The sequence below is a fragment of the Hypanus sabinus genome, unplaced genomic scaffold (genome assembly GCF_030144855.1).
Source record: "Hypanus sabinus isolate sHypSab1 unplaced genomic scaffold, sHypSab1.hap1 scaffold_214, whole genome shotgun sequence".
Classification (NCBI taxonomy): domain Eukaryota; kingdom Metazoa; phylum Chordata; class Chondrichthyes; order Myliobatiformes; family Dasyatidae; genus Hypanus; species Hypanus sabinus.
In genome coordinates this window covers 328,793-349,174 of record NW_026780246.1, presented here as the reverse complement: position 1 = coordinate 349,174, position 20,382 = coordinate 328,793, and the positions used below count along the sequence as shown (strand labels likewise).

The window sequence follows — 20,382 nt, the reverse complement described above, 5'->3', positions numbered from 1 at the left end:
AAACTCCCATCATCTGTTGTTTTAATGTGCGTTTTTGCAATTTAATTAAATAAATCGATCTGTGATCGGTGGCATTCTGAACGGCGACATTCCGAACAGTCCCTCAGTTATTCTGAATTGTGTGTGTGTGTGTGTGTGTGTGTGTGTGTGTGTGTGTGTGTGTGTGTGTGTGTGTGTGTGTGAGTGTGTGTGTGTGTGTGTGTGTGTGTGTGTGTGTATGTGTGTGTGTGAGTGTGTGTGTGTGTGTGTGTGTGTGTGTGTGTGTGTGAGTGTGTGAGTGTGTGTGTGTGTGTGTGTGTGTGTTTGTGTGTGTGAGTGTGTGTGTGTGTGTGTGTGTGTGTGTGAGTGTGTGTGTGTGTGTGTGTGTGTGTGTGTGTGTGTGAGTGTGTGTGTGTGTGTGTGTGTGTGTATGTGTGTGTGTGTGTGTGTGTGTGTGTTTGTGTGTGTGTGTGTGTGTGTGTGTGTGTGTGTGTGTGTTTGTGTGTGTGTGTGTGTGTGTGTGTGTGTGTGTGTGTGTGTGTGTGAGTGTGTGTAAAAGATCTAGAGATAGAGAGATCAGAGACTGTCCTCTGAGAGATTTCGGATGTCGTTGTCGGAGCGAAAGGTTCTTCTGCACCGACTCAGTACAAACCAATCAGAGAATTCGTGATTGAAGGTAATAATATCGTTTCTTTCAATCCATTTGGTCAAAAATGAATTCGTTTAGTTGAACCCTAGTATTCCGTCCCTATCTTGACAGATGCCGAGCTGCGGGGTAAACGCTCACTGTTTCTGGAGTAGCAGACACACCATTTACCTCTTTTGTTGAAACGGGGCGGAGTTGAGTGAGTTCCCGGCTGACCGGTGTGATCACCATGCACCGAGATTTCAGTCCGAGCCGCTGCTCCCGAGGCTATTCGGTTATATTCCATCCGTCGCCCATTACAGGTACACAGTTCCGAGTGAGACGGGGTAAATGTGGATTACAACAGTTCTGGCTCCGCAAACCCTCGCTAGTCTGGGACGTGTCGGACATCGGGAGGAGAAGGAACTGGAACAAATGGAGGAGGCACAGACGGGAATATTAAAGACTGGGGTGACTGTCAGTCGCCGTCGCAGCTCGGTTCCGTCCGGATTTCCGTGTAGATCTCACATTCCCCTTGTTTTTCAATTCCCATGCTGTGGAAGGGATTCTGAAAGTTTTTATTCTTCACCCTCCGTGGGGACGTGCTTCCCGACGCTGGACGAGTTTGAGCTCAAACATTCCTCACCTGTCCCGGCACCGGGAGTCGCAGTTCTGCTGAAATCAAACCAAGCATTTTGGACAAATTGCCCCCAGAGGAAATCTGAACAACTTCTGTCGTATATTTCTGAGAGATTCCCGATTACAGAAAATCTATAATATTGATTTAGTAACACTAACATTAAGATATTATTGCGTCTTCATCCGGACAAATGCTGTCACGAGAAAACCGTCGCCGGCCGTCAACAACGGGCTTCACTTCACAAGCAGCGCTTGTTGACCCACATCACGCCAAAACTCATCAGAAATGCTCCTTCCCTGATTTATTTATTTACTTATCCCTCCCCTTTTTGTTCTCTCTCTGCCCATCACTCTGCCCGTTCTCCATCTGGTGCTCCCCTCCCCCTTTCTTTCTCCCTAGGTCTCTCGTCCCATGATCCTTCCCCTTCTCTGTATCCCTTTTCCCAATCACCTTTCCGGCTCTCAGCTTCACACCCCCCCCCCTTTCCAGTTTTCTCCTATCATTTTCAATTTCCCTCTCACCCTCCTACTTACAAATCACTTACTATCTTTTCTTTCAGTTAGTCCTGACGAAGGGTCTCGGCCCGAAACGTGGACAGTGCTTCTCCCTATAGACGCTGCCTGACCTGCTGTGTTCCACTTTGTGTGTGTTGCTTGAATTCCAGCATCTGCAGATTTTCTCGTGTGTGGATAGAGATGCATTGTTTAAAGCGGAGATGCTGAGGAACGTCTTTAGCCAGAGAGTGGTGAATCAGTGGAGCTATTTCCCACAGGCAGCTAGGGAAGCGAAGTTTTTATTTATATTTAAGGCAGTTTGACAGACTCTTGATTGATCAAGGCAAGAGGGATACGGAGATTAGTCTGTAGACTGGGGCTGAGGGGAAAAATGGATCAGCATACTGAAATGGCGGAGCGGACCCGATGGGCCAAATGGCCTAACTCTGCTCCTATATCTTCTCGTATTATGGCCCTACTGCTCCTGACAGAAATTTGTATAGGGAAACCCTTTGCTTCTAGAGATCACAAAGCTATTAAATCCAACTGAACAGTGAAAAACAGTGCACCGTGTTGAGATTCTGAACTGGAGTAATCTATTGGAAAGGATTTGACGTGTGGATTGGGAGCAGCAATTTTCTGGCAAGTCTGTACGTGGTAAACAGGAGACCTCCAAAAGGGAAACTGTGAGAGTTCAGAGCCTGTACGTGGTAAACAGGAGACCTCCAAAAGGGAAACTATGAGAGTTCAGAGCCTGTACGTGCGAAACGGGAGATCTCCAAAAGGGAAACTGTGAGAGTGCAAAGCCTGTACGTGCCTCTCAGAATAAAAGCTAAGTGTATCAGTTTGGGGAATCCGAGGTTTTCAAAAGATATTGAGGCTCTGGTAAAGAAAAAATGCAGGTGCATAACAGGTATAGATAGATAGAAACAAATGCGGTATGTTTGGGGTCGAGGGAACGTACGAAAAAAACTTGAGAAAGATACCAGAACGTTTAAAAGAAGACATGAATTTGCCCTAGCAGACAAGGCGATGGAGAATCTTATGGGATTATACTGATATTTGCAGAACAAAATTATTGTCACGGACAAAATTGACCGTCTAGATTATCAATTTATGCAATTTATTGCAACTTATGCATGGAGACAAACAAGATGGGGGAGATTTTAAATGGTTTATTTGCATCTGTGTTAACTCGGGAAACGGACACAGAATCTACCGAAGTGGGGCAAAGCAGCAGTGACGTCATCGACCCTGGACAGAATGCGGAGGAGGAGGAGTTTGCGGACTTGAGGTAAATTAGGGTGAATAAATCCCCAACACGAGACAAGTTGTTCCCTTGGATACTGAGAGAGGAAATTACAGAAATTGCAGGTGTGGTGGCAGACATATTGAAAATACGCTTAGCAACAGCAGAGGCACCGGGTGATTTTATGCTCACCTCACATTCGAATTACCTGCTGCTTTTTTCACGATGTCTTTAAATAAATCAACCCGCGGCAGTCCCGACCGCGACATGACACAATATAAAGAACTATATAAAGGGGGAGGGGAAGGGCAGGTTGAGTGTGTGGAAGCTCCTGAGTGGGAAGCTGAAGATGTGTTTTCCTCTGTGGGTAAGTTGAGAGAATGAGAAGGAGCGAGAGAGAAAGAGATGAAAAGAGGGGAGAGAGAGAGTGTGTGAGGAGAGGGGAGGAAAGTAGGAAGAGTGGAAGGGACGAAGAGCGGGGTAACTTGAGGGGGCGAGAGCTTGAGTTAGAAGAGATGAGTGTAGATTATGAGTGTAGATTAACTGGATTATGAAGGATGGTGAGACGGTGAGTACAAGGTAGAGAGCGGGGGAGTGTGATAGGACTGGCACCTCAATATTCCGCAGTTCCATTATTTCAGACACAACAATGTTCGGGGGAGGGGTAATTAAAGGGGCTGGTGGCGTCACTAGTCAGGCAAAAAAATCATGATTACTCAGTCAGGCCAAACTGGAGAACTTGTCCACATACAACACAGAAAAGTACAGCTCAGCGGCAGGACATGCGCCAAAATGTTGTGTCGAACAAGCTAAAATGCAAATCACTACATCCCTTCGACGTACGTCATGTCCGTATCTCCCAAACATCCTTACATCTATGTGCCTACCCAAACGTCTCCTAAAGGTCTCTAATGTATTTGCCTCTGCCACCAAACCAGGTCATTTACAAACAGCACAAACAACAGAGGCTCCAGCGCCGATCGCTGCAGACTCTCCTCATTGCAGACCTCCCGCTCGAATGTCCCTTCAGCCACTACCACCTGTCTTCTATACGCAATCCAGTTCTGAAATCAGGCTGCCAATTCACCCTGGACTTTCCCTTGTTCCCTTCACAAACAGAACAGCAAGATTGGCCACTTGCCAGTCCTTCGGGACCTTGTCTGTGGCCAAAGACAAGGATACTGGTCAAGGGGCCGGCAATCTCATCTCTGGTCTCCTGCAATAACCCGGGGCTAATTACCCCTTGGGTCCGATCCACCTTAATACGCACCTTAATCGACAAGTGTCCATTGGAACAGGTTGTTTTCTGGAAAGAAAATATAATATGTCTGTGGGAGAACATCAAAGGTAAATTTTTGAGATTTTAAGCTTTTCTGGGTCTGTCAGAGTAAAAAGAAAAAGTAAAACTTTTTGGGAATCTTGATTTTCAAGAGATATTGAGCCCTGGTAAAAAGAAAAATTGAGGCGTGTGTGATGCAGAGGCTGGTTGGAATAAATGTGGTACCTATGGAGTATAGGAATAACAGTGAACGTTTAAGAAAGAAATCAGCATCTCTATAAGATGGCATGAGTTTGCCCGAGCAGACAAGGTGATGGAAATCCGATGGGATTATACAGATATTTTAAGAACAAAGGGATTGCAAAAGCAAAACTGACCTCTGGATTTTCAGAATGGTAATTTAGACGCGGAGACAAAAGAAAAACAATGCGGGCGATATTAAATGGAGGTTTTATATCTGTGTTCACCCAGGAAACGGACAGAATGTATAGAAGTGGGATACAGCAGAAGTAGGGGGTCATGGACGTGAGACAGATTACAGAGAGGACGTGCTTGCTCATTGAAGCAAATTAGAGTGGATAAATCCCCAGAGTCTGGCAAGTTGATTCCTCAGACCCCGAGGGAGGCAAGTGCGGAAAGTGCAGGGGCCATAGCTGATATGAGGGAGCTGTAGGGGCAGCGAGAAAGGGTGCCAGAGGAATGGGACAGAGGGTCATGAGAGGCTTAGGGGAAGAGTGGGATAGGCGAGAGGAGAGAGCATGAGGCAAAAGGAGAGCGAGGGTGAGAGAAGGGTAGGAGACCAGGGAGGAGTAAGGGGTAGGGAGAGTGAGGAATATGAGTAGTAGTGAGGGAGTAACAGATGAAGTATGAGACAGGATTAGGGAGGTTGAAAGGGGGAGGGGAAATAACGGGGGCGAGGAGGGGCTGAGGGAGTGGGTTGTGGAAGGAGAGGTGTGCGTCGAGGAGAAATCGGTGTGTGATAGGGGTAGCGAGCAAGGAGGGATGTGACTGAGGACGCGTGAGATGGTCTGCAGGGAGGGAGAGGTGGTGGACTCTGCGAAGAAACAGGGTGACGAAGTCGGACGGCGAAGAACAACGGGGGAGTGAGATGGCATCAATGGCGACAGTGAGCGAGACGGGTTGGAGGCAGAAGGAGGGAACGTGTTTGCTGCGGAGGGGCAGGAGAGTGAGCATAACGGTGATGGAGAGAAAGAGAGTTGAGGTTGACATGTGGCGAGGTCAGAATTATTGGAACGGTTGTCATGGCTTTTCCTGAGTCACTGAACAAAGCCAGTGTGAGATTGCGGTTCCTTGTCTTTGGACACCACAGCGGGGATGTTCAGCACGCAAGGTTCCTGGTCTGCGATTTCACACGGGAATTTTCCACAAACGATTCATTCACGGTCTCTAGATCTTATTGCGCACCATTCCAGTCTTTACCACGCATGATTCTCATTCTCTGTATCCCACAGCAGGAGATTCACTGTGCACAGTTCTTGATCTCCAAGTCGAACGTGTTAATCTATCGAGTCCCATTCATTTTCTCTCCATCCCCTCACATCCATGTTCCACGAAAAAAAATGCGATGCTTATGGCGTCGAGGAAAAGCAAGATAACAAGGAAAGAGAAAATATGAAGGCCAAAAGGTGGGATACGGTTGCTTTGCAGAAAAGATGAGTAGGAATCCTAAGGGATTACAGAGGTATTTGAAAATCAGAAGGATTGCAGGGGACACAAATGACCCTCTGGATTATCGGAATGGTAATCTGTGCGTGGAGACAAAAAAGATAGTGGAGTTCCGAGGTGGATATTTGCACCTGTGCTCACTCGGAAAAAGGACACAGAATCTGTAGAAGTGAGGCCATGGACGTTGTACACGTCACCGATCAGGAGGTGCTCAGACAAATCAGGGCAGATAAATCCTCAACGGCTGACAGGTTGATGCCCTGGATCTTGATGGCGGCGTGCTCGGAAATTGTAGGGACGTAGCGGATATGTTCAAATTATGTTCAGCGACAAGAGACCGACCAGAGGATTGCAGGATAAGTAATTTTGTTCCACTTTTTAGGAAAGGCACCAAATTTAAACTGGAAAATTATAGGACAGTTGCACCTCATATCTGTAGTGGAAGGAATTGGATGGACCAGAATAGTTAACATTTGAACAAACAGGCCTGTTTAGGGACTTCGTGTTTTCTAGAAAATCCTATAGGTTTTTTTTTTGAAGAGGGATGTTAACAGGAAAATTGATGAAGGGGAGGCATTGGGTATTTTCTACATGGATTTTGGTAAGACTTTATACAAGGTCTCACATCGGATGATGGTCAATCAAGTTCACTCTCCGGGCATTGTGGGAGAAGGCAGACAGTGGTAGCAGATGGTTGCCTTTCTGACTGGAGGCCTGTGACTGGCGGAATGTCGCAGGGATCGGTGCTGATATCCGTTGTTGTTTGTCACATATATCAGTGATATGGATGATAATCTGATTAACCGGATCGGCAAATATGTGGATGACAGCGACGTTTGAGATGCATTTGACAGCGAGGAGGACTATCAGAGCTTGCAGACGGATCTGCATCAGGTGGGGAAAATGGGCTGAAAATGGCAGATGGAATTTAACTCAGGCCAGTGAGTTGTTGCTCTTCGGGATGATCAACCAGGATAGGAATTTCACGGTGCACGGTAGGGCACTCAGAAGTGCGGCAGAACAAGGGCGCCTGGGAATACAGGTCCACAATTCATTGAACGTTGCGGCACACCTGGACAAGGTAGTAAAGAAATGTTTGGCACATTGTCCTTCATAAGTTAAAGTATTCAGTACAGGAGATTGCGTCAGTTAGGAAGGTTATGAGGCCTAATTTGGAGTATTATGAGCAGTTTACGTCAGCGACCCACAGGAAAAATGTAAATAAGATTGACAGAGTACAACGACAATTTACAAGGATGTTATTGTGACTGCAAGACCCGAGTTATAAGGGAAGATTAAAGAAGTTTACGACTTTGTTCATGAAACGCAGAAGATTTGGGAGAGATTTAATGAAAGTCTACACAGTCATGAGGGGTATAGATAGGTTACATGGGGTAGAGGGATGGGGGGAGAGTGAGTATTAGGTCAGGCGATAGAGGGAACTGAGAGTCCCATTTTTAATTAGCACACTACTACTCCCCACCCCACCCTGGTAGCTCATTTTCAATCAGCCCATCACCACAGCCCCTTGGTAAAACTTCCGGCCATTTGGAACAGCCGAATTTTAAGTGAAACAAATTCCACAAGTATTTCCGGCAGGATGACATTCAGCAATCACTGCTTGTGAAACGAAACCCGCTGTTAACCGTGAGCGAGGGGATTTCTTGTGACAGCAGTTGTCCGGATGGAAATACAATAATCTCATAATGATGGAGTTTATAAATGTTAATAAACTCCTCTGAATCGAGAGGCGCTGAGAAAATCATTGACTATATTTTTTTCCCACATGAGTTGGAATATGTAGTCGAACGTGTTTGCATTAATTTCAGCAGAAAGGCGGCTCCCTGTACCTGAACAGGTAAGGGACGTTTGAGTTGAAACTGTACCTACGCCGGGCAGTCCTGTTTACACACGGGGCGGAGCTCAGACCCTCCCAGAACCTGGACTGGATCAAATCCGCAGCCTGGGACTCGCTGAGTTAAACAGAGAAACTCCGCCCCACTGGTTACGATGAAAGAAAAAGGAGAGATCCACACGGATATCCGGACAGAAAGGTTAACGCAGCCTGTTTGTTTTCCTCTTTAGGGTTGCTACATTGACCCCACTCCTGCCTCCTCCCGCTGTCAGACCCGTCCTGAGCCGGTGAGAGTTAGTGTGACCCGGACTGCGGCAGTCCCGCTCTACCCCGGCTCACCCGGCCCTGTCCATCTGTAATGAGCGACGGACACATCACAGCCGAGTGGCCTCGGGAGCAGCAGCTCAGACTCAGCTCTCCGTACACGGTGAGAACACCGGTGCAGGACCATTGTCGGTCACCCGGGAAGTCAGACAGTGATTTCCCGGGACCACACTGAACGCCGTCCGGTTACAACATTAGAGGTAAGTGTTGTCTATGATTCTGCACAACAATTCAGCGTTTACAGCGAGGCTCGGCTTTGGTCGGAATCGGGAGTGAATTTACTGGGAGAAGGGAGTCCTGACATGTACATGTTAACGGGACAATCATTGTCCAAATGGATTAAGAGAAACGATGCCGTTGCCTTCAACCAGAAGTACTTTCCAGGGTGGTTTTTAATGAGTGCGAGCAGAAGGTACCTTTCACCCCGATAGTGACACGTGAAATCCCACGGGGTAGTGACCCATCACCGGTCTCTCTCTCCCTCATTAAAACACAACTACTCAGAATAACAGGACGAGATCCCAGTTATATTACGGAATGTCTCTTTTGGTAATTCCTCGGTTTGACTTATTTGAAGAAAGCCTGAAAATTATTTGAGCACATGTCCAGATGAAGCGAGTCTGAGATTAAACGCAAAATGCTGGAAACTCGCAGCAAAGTAACTGATAACGTTGTGGGATCGAGACCACATGCAATGTTCCGTGCAGCACATCATTGGGACTATCTCTTCCTGTAGCAGAAAGGGTTAAACTTCCTTTAGATTTGAAGGGCAGTGTTCTGTCCAACCGGTTGAATTTAGTCTCTGCATAACGGCCGCTCCCTATTCAGAGGAATGTATACGAGCAGGTAAATACTTGCACGCAGACACTGGGCTCCGAGACTCACAGAACCAGCCGCACCTTCCCAATCAGTCAATCATTTGGCCGCTTGCCCTTTCCATTCCAGTCCTAATGAAGGGACTCGGTCCGTAACGTCGACTATTTACACCCATCCATAGATGCTGCCTGACCTGCTGAGTTCCTCCAGTATTGTGTGTGTTGCCATGGTTACGAGAGATCCGTGTGGGGCATGGGCGTGGTTATTTGTCAGAACCGACACACGGTATCCACACTCACAGAATATTCTTGGGGAGTTACGGTGAGAATAATTCAGCCTCTAATATTTATTTCGGATCTTTATTTCCAATTAGCCAGTCCTCTGTGCATTGGATCAGCGGTCAAGGAGATATTTTAAGCCACTTTTGTCTGTGGTGCTTTTTGTCTTCCGACTGTTACCGGCTTGCACAATTTACATTTTCCACAAGTTAAGTAAAGGTTAAGAACAGCTCTCGAACAATGGCCACCTGTTTCAAAGCAAGAGAGCGAGATCCGTACAGCAAAACACCTGCTTCGTTTTCAGAATGTCTTATTTCAGACGAAATATCGATTGTTCCTGCGCCGATTGGGAGAGTTTTGAACTCTGCTCCTCAATGGCCAGTGGAAGCAAAGTCTTCCACTCTGTTTATGGCCGATATTGTCGATAAACAGCGGGATTGAAGTGTTTCGGGGATGGACAGGGGTGGGGGGGGGGGGGTGAACGCGTAATTACATTTTAGATCAGATCTGCCGTGACCTCATTATCTGCAGCAGCAGCTTCTAGCAACCGTGTGGTCCAGTTATACGTATTGGTGTGTTGACACGAAAAGCTCTGACAATTTAATCAGTGGAATTTAGTATAATGACGGCTTGCGAAGAGGGATATGATTTTATTATAGGGTTGAATTGGAAACAAATAGTAAATCGATTAATTATTCAATTTCCAGTTTTATGCATTGATTATTTCCCCCTGCTGGTAAATAATCAACACACAGTTGGAATTTAAATAATTTAATTTATAATTAAGGTGAGGGGTTCACGCTGAGACGATTTGGGGAACCTTGTGTGCCCGTCATCTGCCAGACAACCGTCGTCAGGAGACGTGCGAGTTATTTAGTTCCATTGGTGCCGAAAAGTGTCAATTTCTGCCTCACCTCAGACTGAACTCTCCTCGCAGGTTAAACACCCTGGTCCAGATCCACTGCCGCTCACCCGGGAGGTCAGAGTGAGGTTACCCGGGACCACACCGAACGCCATCCGGTTACAGTCTCAGAGGTAAGTGGTGTCTCCTATATCAGGGTATAGGTTTATCTGTTTCCCCGCAGGGCAAAGGGTTGTGTGAAATATGAAAGCGACGTCGATCATACCTAAACGAGAGTGAGTTGTTGGGTAAATTGGAGTTTGCGCGAATAGGGAGCTGCTGACAAATAGAACCAGGTCTCACAGGACCACAACCCACTTCTCCAAAATCAATCAAACATCTGGCCCTTCCCCCTTCCTTTCCAGTACTGATGGAGTACTGATAAAGCTGTTTACCCTCTCAACCCCAGATCCTGTCAATGGGGGTTAGTCTGTCTCCCTTCCTCCTGTAGTCCACAATCAGCTCCTTAGTTTTTGTGACAATGAGGGAGAGGTTGTTTTGTTGACAAAAGATAGATGTTGTTCAGACGTCAGGGCATGGAATTATGATATTGTAGCCATTACTGGAATTTGGTTTGACCCAACAGTCTGAGGGATTTACAGGAACCTATTTATAGAGAGATCGCAGACTATGCCAAGAAGCAATTTTTCATTTAGTAAGTGAATTTAACTTTCCATATATTGACTGGGACTCCCATACTGTAAAACGACTAGATGGGGTAGAGGCGTCAAATGTTCCTTTAATCAGTACGTAGAATTGGGACAGTATGATTTTTGGCAAAGGAGTACTTGGTAAGTGGGAGGCCTTCAGAAGTGAAATATTGAGGATGTCTAGTTTGTATACGCTTGCCTACATAAAAGTTGAAAAGGAACTGGTGCAAGGTACCTTGGTTTTCAAGAAATATTGAGGCCCCGGATATTTTGTTCCTCTAAATGCCTCAGACTGTTGGGTGCAGCCAAGACTCATTAATGACTACATCATTACATCATGACAACATGACTACATCATTCCACGCCGTGAGCTCAGATGACATTTTTTCGTGGTCTTCTGTTGGTTTCTGAAAGCTTCCCTATGGGTTTTGCTCGTTTGTTTGCCCTTTCTTTTGCTTTTATGTTGGCTTTGGTCTCTCATTTCAACCACGGTTGTGCCCTCCTGCCTTTCCAATGCTTCCACTTCTTTGGGATGTACCTACCATGCACCTCCTAAGTTGCTCCCAGAAACTCCAGCCATTGCTGCTCTGTCGTCATTCCTACCAGATTCCCCTTCCAGTCAAGTCTGACCAGCTTCTCTGTCACAGAAACATGGAGAAGGTCAGAACAGAAACATGCCTACTCTGGACGATCAGAATGGTATTCTATACGGGAGACAAAATGGATGGGGGAGGTTTGAAATAGTAGTTTTGCGTCCGTATTTACACAGGAGATGGACACAGAGTCTGTAGAAGTGAGTCAAGGCAGCATCAACTTCAGGGACCCTGTACAGATTACAGAGGTGAAGGTGTTTTCTGTCTGAAGGAAAATTAGCGTGGATCAATCCCCAGGGCCTGACAAGTTGTTCCCCAGGACCTTGCATAAGACAAGTGCAGAAATTGTCGAGACCTAAGCACAGATATTTAAATCATCCTTAGTGACAGGTGAGGACAGCCAATGTTGTTCCTCTGTTCAAGAAAGGCTCTAAAAATAAACGAGGAAATTGACATCAGTAGTGGGAAACGTATTGGAACATTTGTGCAGAAACAGAATATATAATTATTTGGATCTACGTGGATAGATGGCATGGCTTTGTGCATGGTAGGTCATGTCTAACCAGTCTTATAGAGTCTCTCGAGGAAGTTATCAGGGAAGTGGATGAAGGCAAGACAGTGGATGTTGTCTACATGGACTTTAGCAAGGCACTTGACAAAGTCTCATATGGGAGGTTGGTCAAGAAGATTCAGTCACTCAGCGTTCAAGATGAGACAATAAATTGGATGAGATACTGTCTCTGGCAGAATTCAGAGTGTGGTAGCAGATGATTGTCTTTCTGACTGGGGGCATGTGACTAGTGGTGAGCCACAGGAATCAGTGCTGGATCTGTTGTTGTTTGTCATCTATATCAGCAATCCGGGTAATAATATGGATGGCTGTAACAGCTAATTTGTGGATGAAAACAAGACTGCGGGTTTAGCAGACTGAGAGAAGACTTGCTTGCAGTCTTGCAGTGCTTGCAGTGCGAACCGGACCAGGTGAAGAAATGGTTTGAGAAATGGAAAATGGAATTTAATGCATCCAGTTTTGAGGTATTACACTTTGGTAGGATCTACCAGGATAGGTCTTACACAGTGACTGTTAGGGCACTGAGGAGTGTAGTTGAAGAAAGGGATGGGACCATAGGTCTATAATTCACTGAACGATGTGTCACAGTTGGATAGGGATAAAAAGAAAGAATTTGGCACATATGCCTTCATAAGCCGAAGTACTGAGTACAGGAGATTGATGTTATGTTGATGTTGTACAAGACAATGATGAGGCCTTATTTGGAGTATTGTGTGTAGTTTTGGTCACCATCCACATGAAAGACTTTTAAAAAAGTTGAAAGAGTTCTCAGAAAATTCACAAGGATGTTGCCAGGTCTGGAGGTCTTGGGTTATAAGGAGAGATTGAACTGGACTTTATTCCTTGGAACGCAGAAGATTGAGGCGAGATTCGATGGAAGTGTACCAAAATTATGAGGGCATAGATAGTGTAAATTCAAGCTGACTTTTGCTACTGAGATTGGGTGGGACCAGAACCAAACGTCATGGGTTAGGGGTGAAAGGTGAAACATTAACGACAACATGAGGTGAAACGTCATCATGTCATCGTGCGAGTGTGGAATGAGCAGCCAGCTCAAGTTGTGCATGGGAGATCGATTTCAGCAAGTTAGAGGTTTGTACAGGTACCTGGATGGTAGCGATATGGGAGTGGGCAGATGGCCAACGAGCCTGATTCTATCTTGTACATTCTATGACTCTGATTCAAGAAACTGAAATAATACTAATATTCATTCTAAATCCTTTGAACAGCTGTGTGGATCAACTATTCATCTCAGCAGGATATATTTACATGGCTTTAAAATGTGGCACTTTAGATTGACAGTACATGAAAGAAAGTCAACATAGGCTACTTGTGTGAGATTGTTTCAGTTGCTCTGGGGCCAGACACCAATGCAGCTCAGTGGAAACAGGGAGTAATACCAATTCGAGAGTCAGACTGAGGCAAGTCACAGATTGGAGACCGCAGAAACATAGAAAAAATCCAACAGCACAATACAGGTCCTTCGGCCCACAAAGCTGTGCCGAACATGTTATTACCTGAGAAATTACCCAGGGGTAGCCATCGTCCTCTAATTTTCTGAGCTCCATATACCTGCCCAGGACCCTCTTAAAGACCCAATGGTATCCGCCTCCACCACCGTCGCCGGCAGCCCATTCCACACACTGACGACTCTCTGTGTAAAAATCTTACGCCTGATAACTCGTCTGCACCGATTCTTATAGAGAAAGGAGGAGCATCAGAGAATTTGATGGGCATCCCATATACCAGCACTGTGCCCAGTTAGAAGGTAATTTCTCTCTCCAACTTGGGTTGAACTTCACTGTAACAGTGTGATGTCAGACCACACCTCGGCGACCAAGTGATCTCATCTTAAATGTTGTCCTTCACACACTGATTGATTTTGTTATTTTTTTCAGGTTACACACGACAAGGAATTTGGCTACGGGAATCCCGAACACAACAGGCCAGTCTCGCTGTGTCTGCCCAGATATTTAAAAAGTGCAGCGGGCTATTCGTGCAATCATCAATTCGTGCAATATTTCCCGATCCTACCTGTTTCGACTGGGAAGGGACTAGCTCGGTCATCTGACCTACTGGCATACCCGTCATTTTACACCGGGGAGCGGCCGTTCATCTGCTCAGACTGTGGGAAGGGATTCAGTCGGTCATCCCACTTACGGACACACCAGTCAGTATACACTAAGGAGAGGCCAGTCACCTGCTGAATTTGTGGGGAAGGTCATCTGATATAATGGCAGATCAGCGAGTTCACACTGGGGAGGGGCCATTCACCTGCTCAGACTGTGGGAAGGGATTCAGTAAATCATCTCACCTACTGAAACACCAATCAGTTCACACTGGGGAGAAGCCGTTCACCTGCTCAGACTGTGGGAAGGGATTCACTCAGTCATCTCACCTACTCAAACACCAGTCAGTTCACACTGGAGAGAAGCCGTTCACCTGCTCAGACTGTGGGAAGGGATACACACGGTCCTTTCAGCTGAAGGCACATCGGAGACTTCACACTGGGGAGAGACCATACATCTGTTTTTTGTGTGGGAAGGGGTTCACTCAGTTATCTAACCTAAAAGCACACGAGTCAGTTCACACTGGGGAGCGGCCGTTCATCTGCTCAGACTGTGGGAAGCGATTCAGTCGATCATCTCATCTGAAGGTACATCAGATTGTTCACACTGGGGATAGGCCGTTCACCTGCTCAGACTGTGGGAAGGGATTCACTCATTCATCCTACCTGCGGAGACACCTGGTAGTTCACTCTGGGGAGAGGCGATTCTCCTGCTCCGACTGTGGGAAGGGATTCAATCGATCATACGACCTACAGAAGCACCAACAACTTCACACCGGGGAGAGGCCGTTCACCTGCTCAGTCTGTGAGAAGGGATTCACGCGGCCATTCGACCTACAAAGACACCAGCGAGTTCACACTGGGGAGAGGCCGTTCACCTGCTCAGTCTGCGGGAAAGGATTCACTTTCTCATCTCACCTACAGACACACCAGTCAGTTCACTCCGGGGAAAGGCCATTCAGCTGCTCAGACTGTGGGAAGACATTCACTCAGTCATCTAACCTACAGAGACACCAGCGAGTTCACAGTGGGGAGCGGCCGTTCACCTGCTCTGACTGTGGGAAGGGATTCTCGCGGTCATCTAATCTACTCAGACACCAGCGAGTTCACATTGGGTAGAGGCCGATCATCTGCTCAGACTTTCGGGAGAGATTCTCTCAGCCATCTCCACCAAATGTGCGTCATTGAGTTTACACTGGGGAGAGGCTGTTCACCCATTGTGAAAGTGGGAAGGGATTCACTCAGTAATCTAACCTTGTGACAACTGGAGTTTAATATTCTGGATCTGAGACAAATAAATCAGTTCTATTTTAAACTCGGTCTCCGGTACTTAGTTAATTTATAACACGCGTAGTGCAGAGTAGAGAGTCAATTCAGGCTAGCTGGACCCTGCCAGTGATTCTGTTCCAGGGCAGTCCTTTAAATCCTCCCCTGTTGTTCCCCTTTCGCTCTCCCTGTGGGATGGGTTCCAGTCACCAGTCTATCGGTTAAGAGGTTCCCCTTGAATTCCCGGCAGACTGAAGAAGACGAGCTGACTGCAGTTCTGTCTGACATGTTCTTCGCTCCTCTCATCTCTGGACTGAGGAAGAATGACCTCCTTATTCACGAGTCACTTCCACATTATGTGTCATTTTCCCTGCTTCTAAAGGTTGTTGAAAACACACCTGTCCTCTAAAGACTGAAAGCAGAATGGGGAAACATCTGTTGGATGTTCAACGAAGCAGGGTCAGAAACCCGATGGGGATCTGCACAGGGCAGTGTCTGGGGCTCTGGATTATGAACGTATGATGAGGAGAAGGGAAGCAGCAGCGGGGCGTGGCAACGAATGACAGAGTAACAACATTTGGAAGCTGATTGACAGAGAAAATCTTTTGTTTGTCTGACTGATGAGACAAACAATAACTGTGGTGCGGTGTTCCACTGGTCGTGGAACATGTGTGTGTTGGGAATGGTTTTATCTATTAAGGGAGTTGTCCCTGCTTGTTTATCTTGTAGAATTATATCCGGATGGTTATTATGGATTGTCCTATCCTAATTATTGATTATCATATAATTTGTAAGATTTTGACACTAAAATTGGATCAGGCTTGAATTTATGGTGCCTTTATGAAGTGATAGAGGGCATTCATGAGTTGCTGGTAATCGGGAGTGAGATCTGAGGATGGTTACTGGTAATTGGGAGTGAGATCTGAGGATGGTTATAGACAATAGACAACAGACAACAGGTGCAGAAGTAGACCATTCGGCCCCTCGAGTCTGCACCGCCATTCTGAGATCATGGCTGATCATTCACTATCAATACCCAGTCCCTGCCTTGTCCCCATATCCCTTGATTCCCCTATTGAGAATATCTGCCACTTTTGTAAGTAATCAGATTGAGTTAAACTGCTGCAGGAGCCTGAAATGTCTCGATTGTCTCTGGTTTCTCTTGGCATTTTCTGCACTTACTGCTTTGTTTGTTTGTTGGTAGAATCTGCAGGTAGAATGAAGGGATAGCAAATGTAAAAACAAACTCCCTGATGGGAATTGTATAGAGACCTCCAAACAGTAGTAAGTATGTGGTCGACAAATTCCAATGGGAGTTAGAAAATGCGTACCAAAAGGGCAATATTACAAGATCACAAGACAAAGGTGCAGAAGTAGGTGAGTCTGCTCCGCTATCCACCTTTTGTTAATAGGAGGGTTAAAAATGGAACCAAGGCAAATTCATGTTTGATAGAGCTATTTATTAAAAAAAGTTAAGTATAATTCAGATAATTGTAGTGAATAATTTCCAGCGTGTACATTAAAACAAAATGGGACAAGGAATGAGGAATAATTATATCTGAGGAAGAATGGACAATATTATGGAGTTATCAATGGAGCTGTACCAGTTCACAGAAACGGACGGAGATTGGATGGAAAACTTTGATATGATTATTTTATTACACCCTCTCAGAAATCCCATTATGATAGTTAACTTCCTGTTTGCTGGAGAAATTGTGTAAATCAAAATGCATACCATTATCATATTTTCTGGGATTGCCCTGTTGTCAAAGACTATAGGATTGGAATACACAATGCCCTGAAAGACATTTTAAATGTGAAATACCATTAGAAAGTAAGACCATATATATTGGGTATATACCTCAAGAATCGGTAAAAGGGATAAATATTTAATGAATATACTGCTAGTGACTGGTAAAAAGATTTTTTTTTACCAAGAAATGGTTATCACAGAACAGCCCAACCTTAAACGCATGAATGGAAATTACAATGGATATTTACAAAATGGAGAAGTTAACAGCATCTGTTAATCATAAGTTAGAACAATTTGATTCATACTGGGGAAAATGATTTAACTACATAACACCTTATAGACCTGATTTTATTCTCACAAATGAATGAAAGTGTTGTAAAAAAAAAAGACCACTGCTTACTTGTACATAGTTTTCTCCTTTCACTTGTTCTTTTATCTCTTTTCTATAAGTGCATATCTCAGATAAATATTATGTGGAGACTTGTGGCATATATGTGTACAATACCTGAAATACATCTTATGGAAAAGTTTGTTGATGATGAACTTCATTAAAAAATGAATTACAATAAAAAGAATCGCGATCCCGGTGAAGGGTCTTGGTCCGAAATGTTGATTCCCGTCCATAGGTGCCGCCTGACATGCGGAGCTCCTCCAGCACTTTGTGTGCAGTGCTCTAGATTTCTAGCATCTGCAGGTCCTCTTGTTTCCCAGATACTTATATATTTATTGAAAAAACAAGCTGCTGGTGGGGTTGTGTGTCTCTGCCGGTAAAATATTAAATAAAATCATGAGAAAGAGGTGGCATAGGTTTGGAAGGTGTAGGATCTGTGGGTAGAATGAAGGAGCAGCAAATGTTAAAACAAAAATCCCTGTTGAGAATTGTATAGAGACTTCCAAACCTCCAAAGTACGTGGTCCACAAATTATAATGGGAGATAGAAAATGTTTGTCAAAAGGGCAATGTTACAATAGTCATGGGGGATTGGCATGCAGGTGATTAGAAAAATCAGGATGGTGTTGGTCTCAAGAGCAGAAGTTCCTGGAATGCCTACAAGACGCTTTTTATAGAGCAGCTCGTGGTTGAGCCCGCTTGGGGATCAGCTATTCTGGATTGGGTGATGTAACGAACTGGAATTAATTAGGTCACTTAATTTCCAAAAAGCCTGAGGGACAAGTGATCTTAATCTGATCAAATTCACCCTGACATTAGAGAAGGAGAAGCTAAAGTCAGATGTGGAATAATTAGAGAGGCATGAGAGCAAAATTGGTCGAAATTGATTTGAAAATAACAAGGGCAGTGATGAAAACAGACAAGCAATGGCTGGAATTTCTGAAAGCAATTCGGAAGTCACAGAAAGGAAGTGGTATGCTAAAGGTAAGGTGACAAAACCGCGGCTGATAAGAGAAACCAAAGAAAACGTAAAAACCAAAGAGAGGGCTTAGAGCAAAAATTGCTAGGAAATATCTTCAGCTACATATAGTGTAAAAAAGAGTTGAAAAAGGATATTGGACCACTAAAAATTACGCTGGAGAGGTAGTAATGGGGTGGCGGTGCAAGGTGATGGCAGATGAACTGAATAAGTATTGTACATCACTCTTATCTGTCAAAGGCACTGGCAGTAATATGGAAGTCCCAGATGTCAGTGGTCAGAATGTGTAAAGTTACGTTACTCGGGAGAAGGTTCTTTGGAAACAGAGACGGTCTGAAAGTAAATAGGTCACCTGAATCAGATGGTGTACACCCCATCTGGAGATCTGAAGGAGGTGACTGAAGAGATGTGGAGGCACTAGCAATGATCTTTCGAGAGTCGTTAAGGAAACTAAGAAGTTTTTACCTTCACTACTCCACCTCTCGCAGTTTCACCTATTACCTACCACTTCTTCCACTCCTTCACCCCCACACTTCTTCCTCTTACATCTCATCTTTTTTTTTCCCAGTCCTGATGAATGGTCTCGGCCCGAAACTTCGACTGTTTACTATTTCCCAAATATGCTGCCTGGCCTCCCAGGTTCCTCCAGCATTTTGTGTATGAGTTGCTTGGATTTCCAGCATCCACAGATTTTCTCCCGTTTTTGATAAAAGCAAAAGCAGGGTCAAGTCAAGTCACTTTTATTGTCATTTCGACCATAACTGCTGGTACAGTGCATAGTAAAAATGAGACAACGTTTTTCAGGACCATGGTTTACATGACACAATACAAAAAAACGGACTGCACTAGGTAATAATATAAAAAAAAACACAGAGAAAGCTACACGAGACTATAGACCAACACAGGACTTCATAAAGTGTACAAAAACAGTGCAGGCATTTACAATAAATAATAAACAGGACAGTAGGACAAGGTGTCAGTCCAGGCTTCGGGTATTGAGGAGTCTGATAGCTTGGGGGAAGAAGCTCTTACATCGTCTGTTTGTAAGAGCCCGAATGCTTCGAAACCTTTTCCCAGACGGCAGGAGGGAGGAGAGTTTGTATGAGGGGAGCGTGGGGTCCTTCATAATGCTGTTTGCTTTGCGGATGCAGTGTGTAGTGTAAATCTCCGTAATGGCGGGAACAGAGACCCCGATGAACTTCTCAGCTGACCTCACTATCCGCTGCAGGGTCTTGCAATCCGAGATTGTGCAATTTCTGAACCAGGCAGTGATGCTGCTGCTTCACTCATTATATATAAATGATTTTACATAACCAACAGGAGACAACCAAAAATAGAACACAGGAGAGACAAGATGAAAAATTAAGGTCAATGAGCCGATAATATCAAGTAACAAAAGTTGTTCAGATACAGAAAGAGTAAAAGAAAGGCAAGAGTTGATATTGTACCGCTGGAAGATGATACTGGCGAGTTAGTAATAGAGCAAATAGTGGCCGAATGTAGTATTTTGTGTCAATCTTCACTGTGCAAGACACTAGCAGTATAAGACCATAAGACATAGGAGCAAAAAATAGGCCATTCAGCCCATCAAGTCTGCTGCACCGTTCTGTCATGGATGATTCCGTTTCTCACTCAACCCCATGTACCTGCCTCCTCGGCATTTCCTGTAATGCCCTGACTGATAAGCAAACTATTAGCTTCTGCCTTAACTGTACCCACAGACTTGGCCCCCACAGCCGTCTGTGTCAAGAGAATTCCACAGATTCACTGCTCTCTAACTAAATAAAATCCTACATAACTATTCTAAAAGGTCGCTCCTCAGTTTTGAGGCTGTGCCCTCTGTTATGGCTACCCAGACCATGCTAAAAGTCCTCTCCTCATCCACCCTATCCAGACCTTTCCACATTCGGTGGGTTTCAGTGAGATTTAACACCCCCACCCATCCTCATTTATAAAACATAGGTCAGTGTAGGAGAACAGGCCCAA

The 20,382-nt window shown here is 45.2% G+C and overlaps 1 protein-coding gene across 1 annotated transcript in view; it reads left to right on the top strand.

Moving 5' to 3' along the window:
• Positions 1-8,030: 8,030 nt before the first annotated feature.
• Positions 8,031-20,382, top strand: part of LOC132387728 (NACHT, LRR and PYD domains-containing protein 3-like) — a 331,928-nt gene continuing 319,576 nt past the window's right edge. Inside the window, exon 1 of the mRNA XM_059960087.1 lies at positions 8,031-8,331. The gene's annotated coding sequence lies outside the window, so the exon portion shown is untranslated. The remainder of the gene's footprint in view (positions 8,332-20,382) is intronic.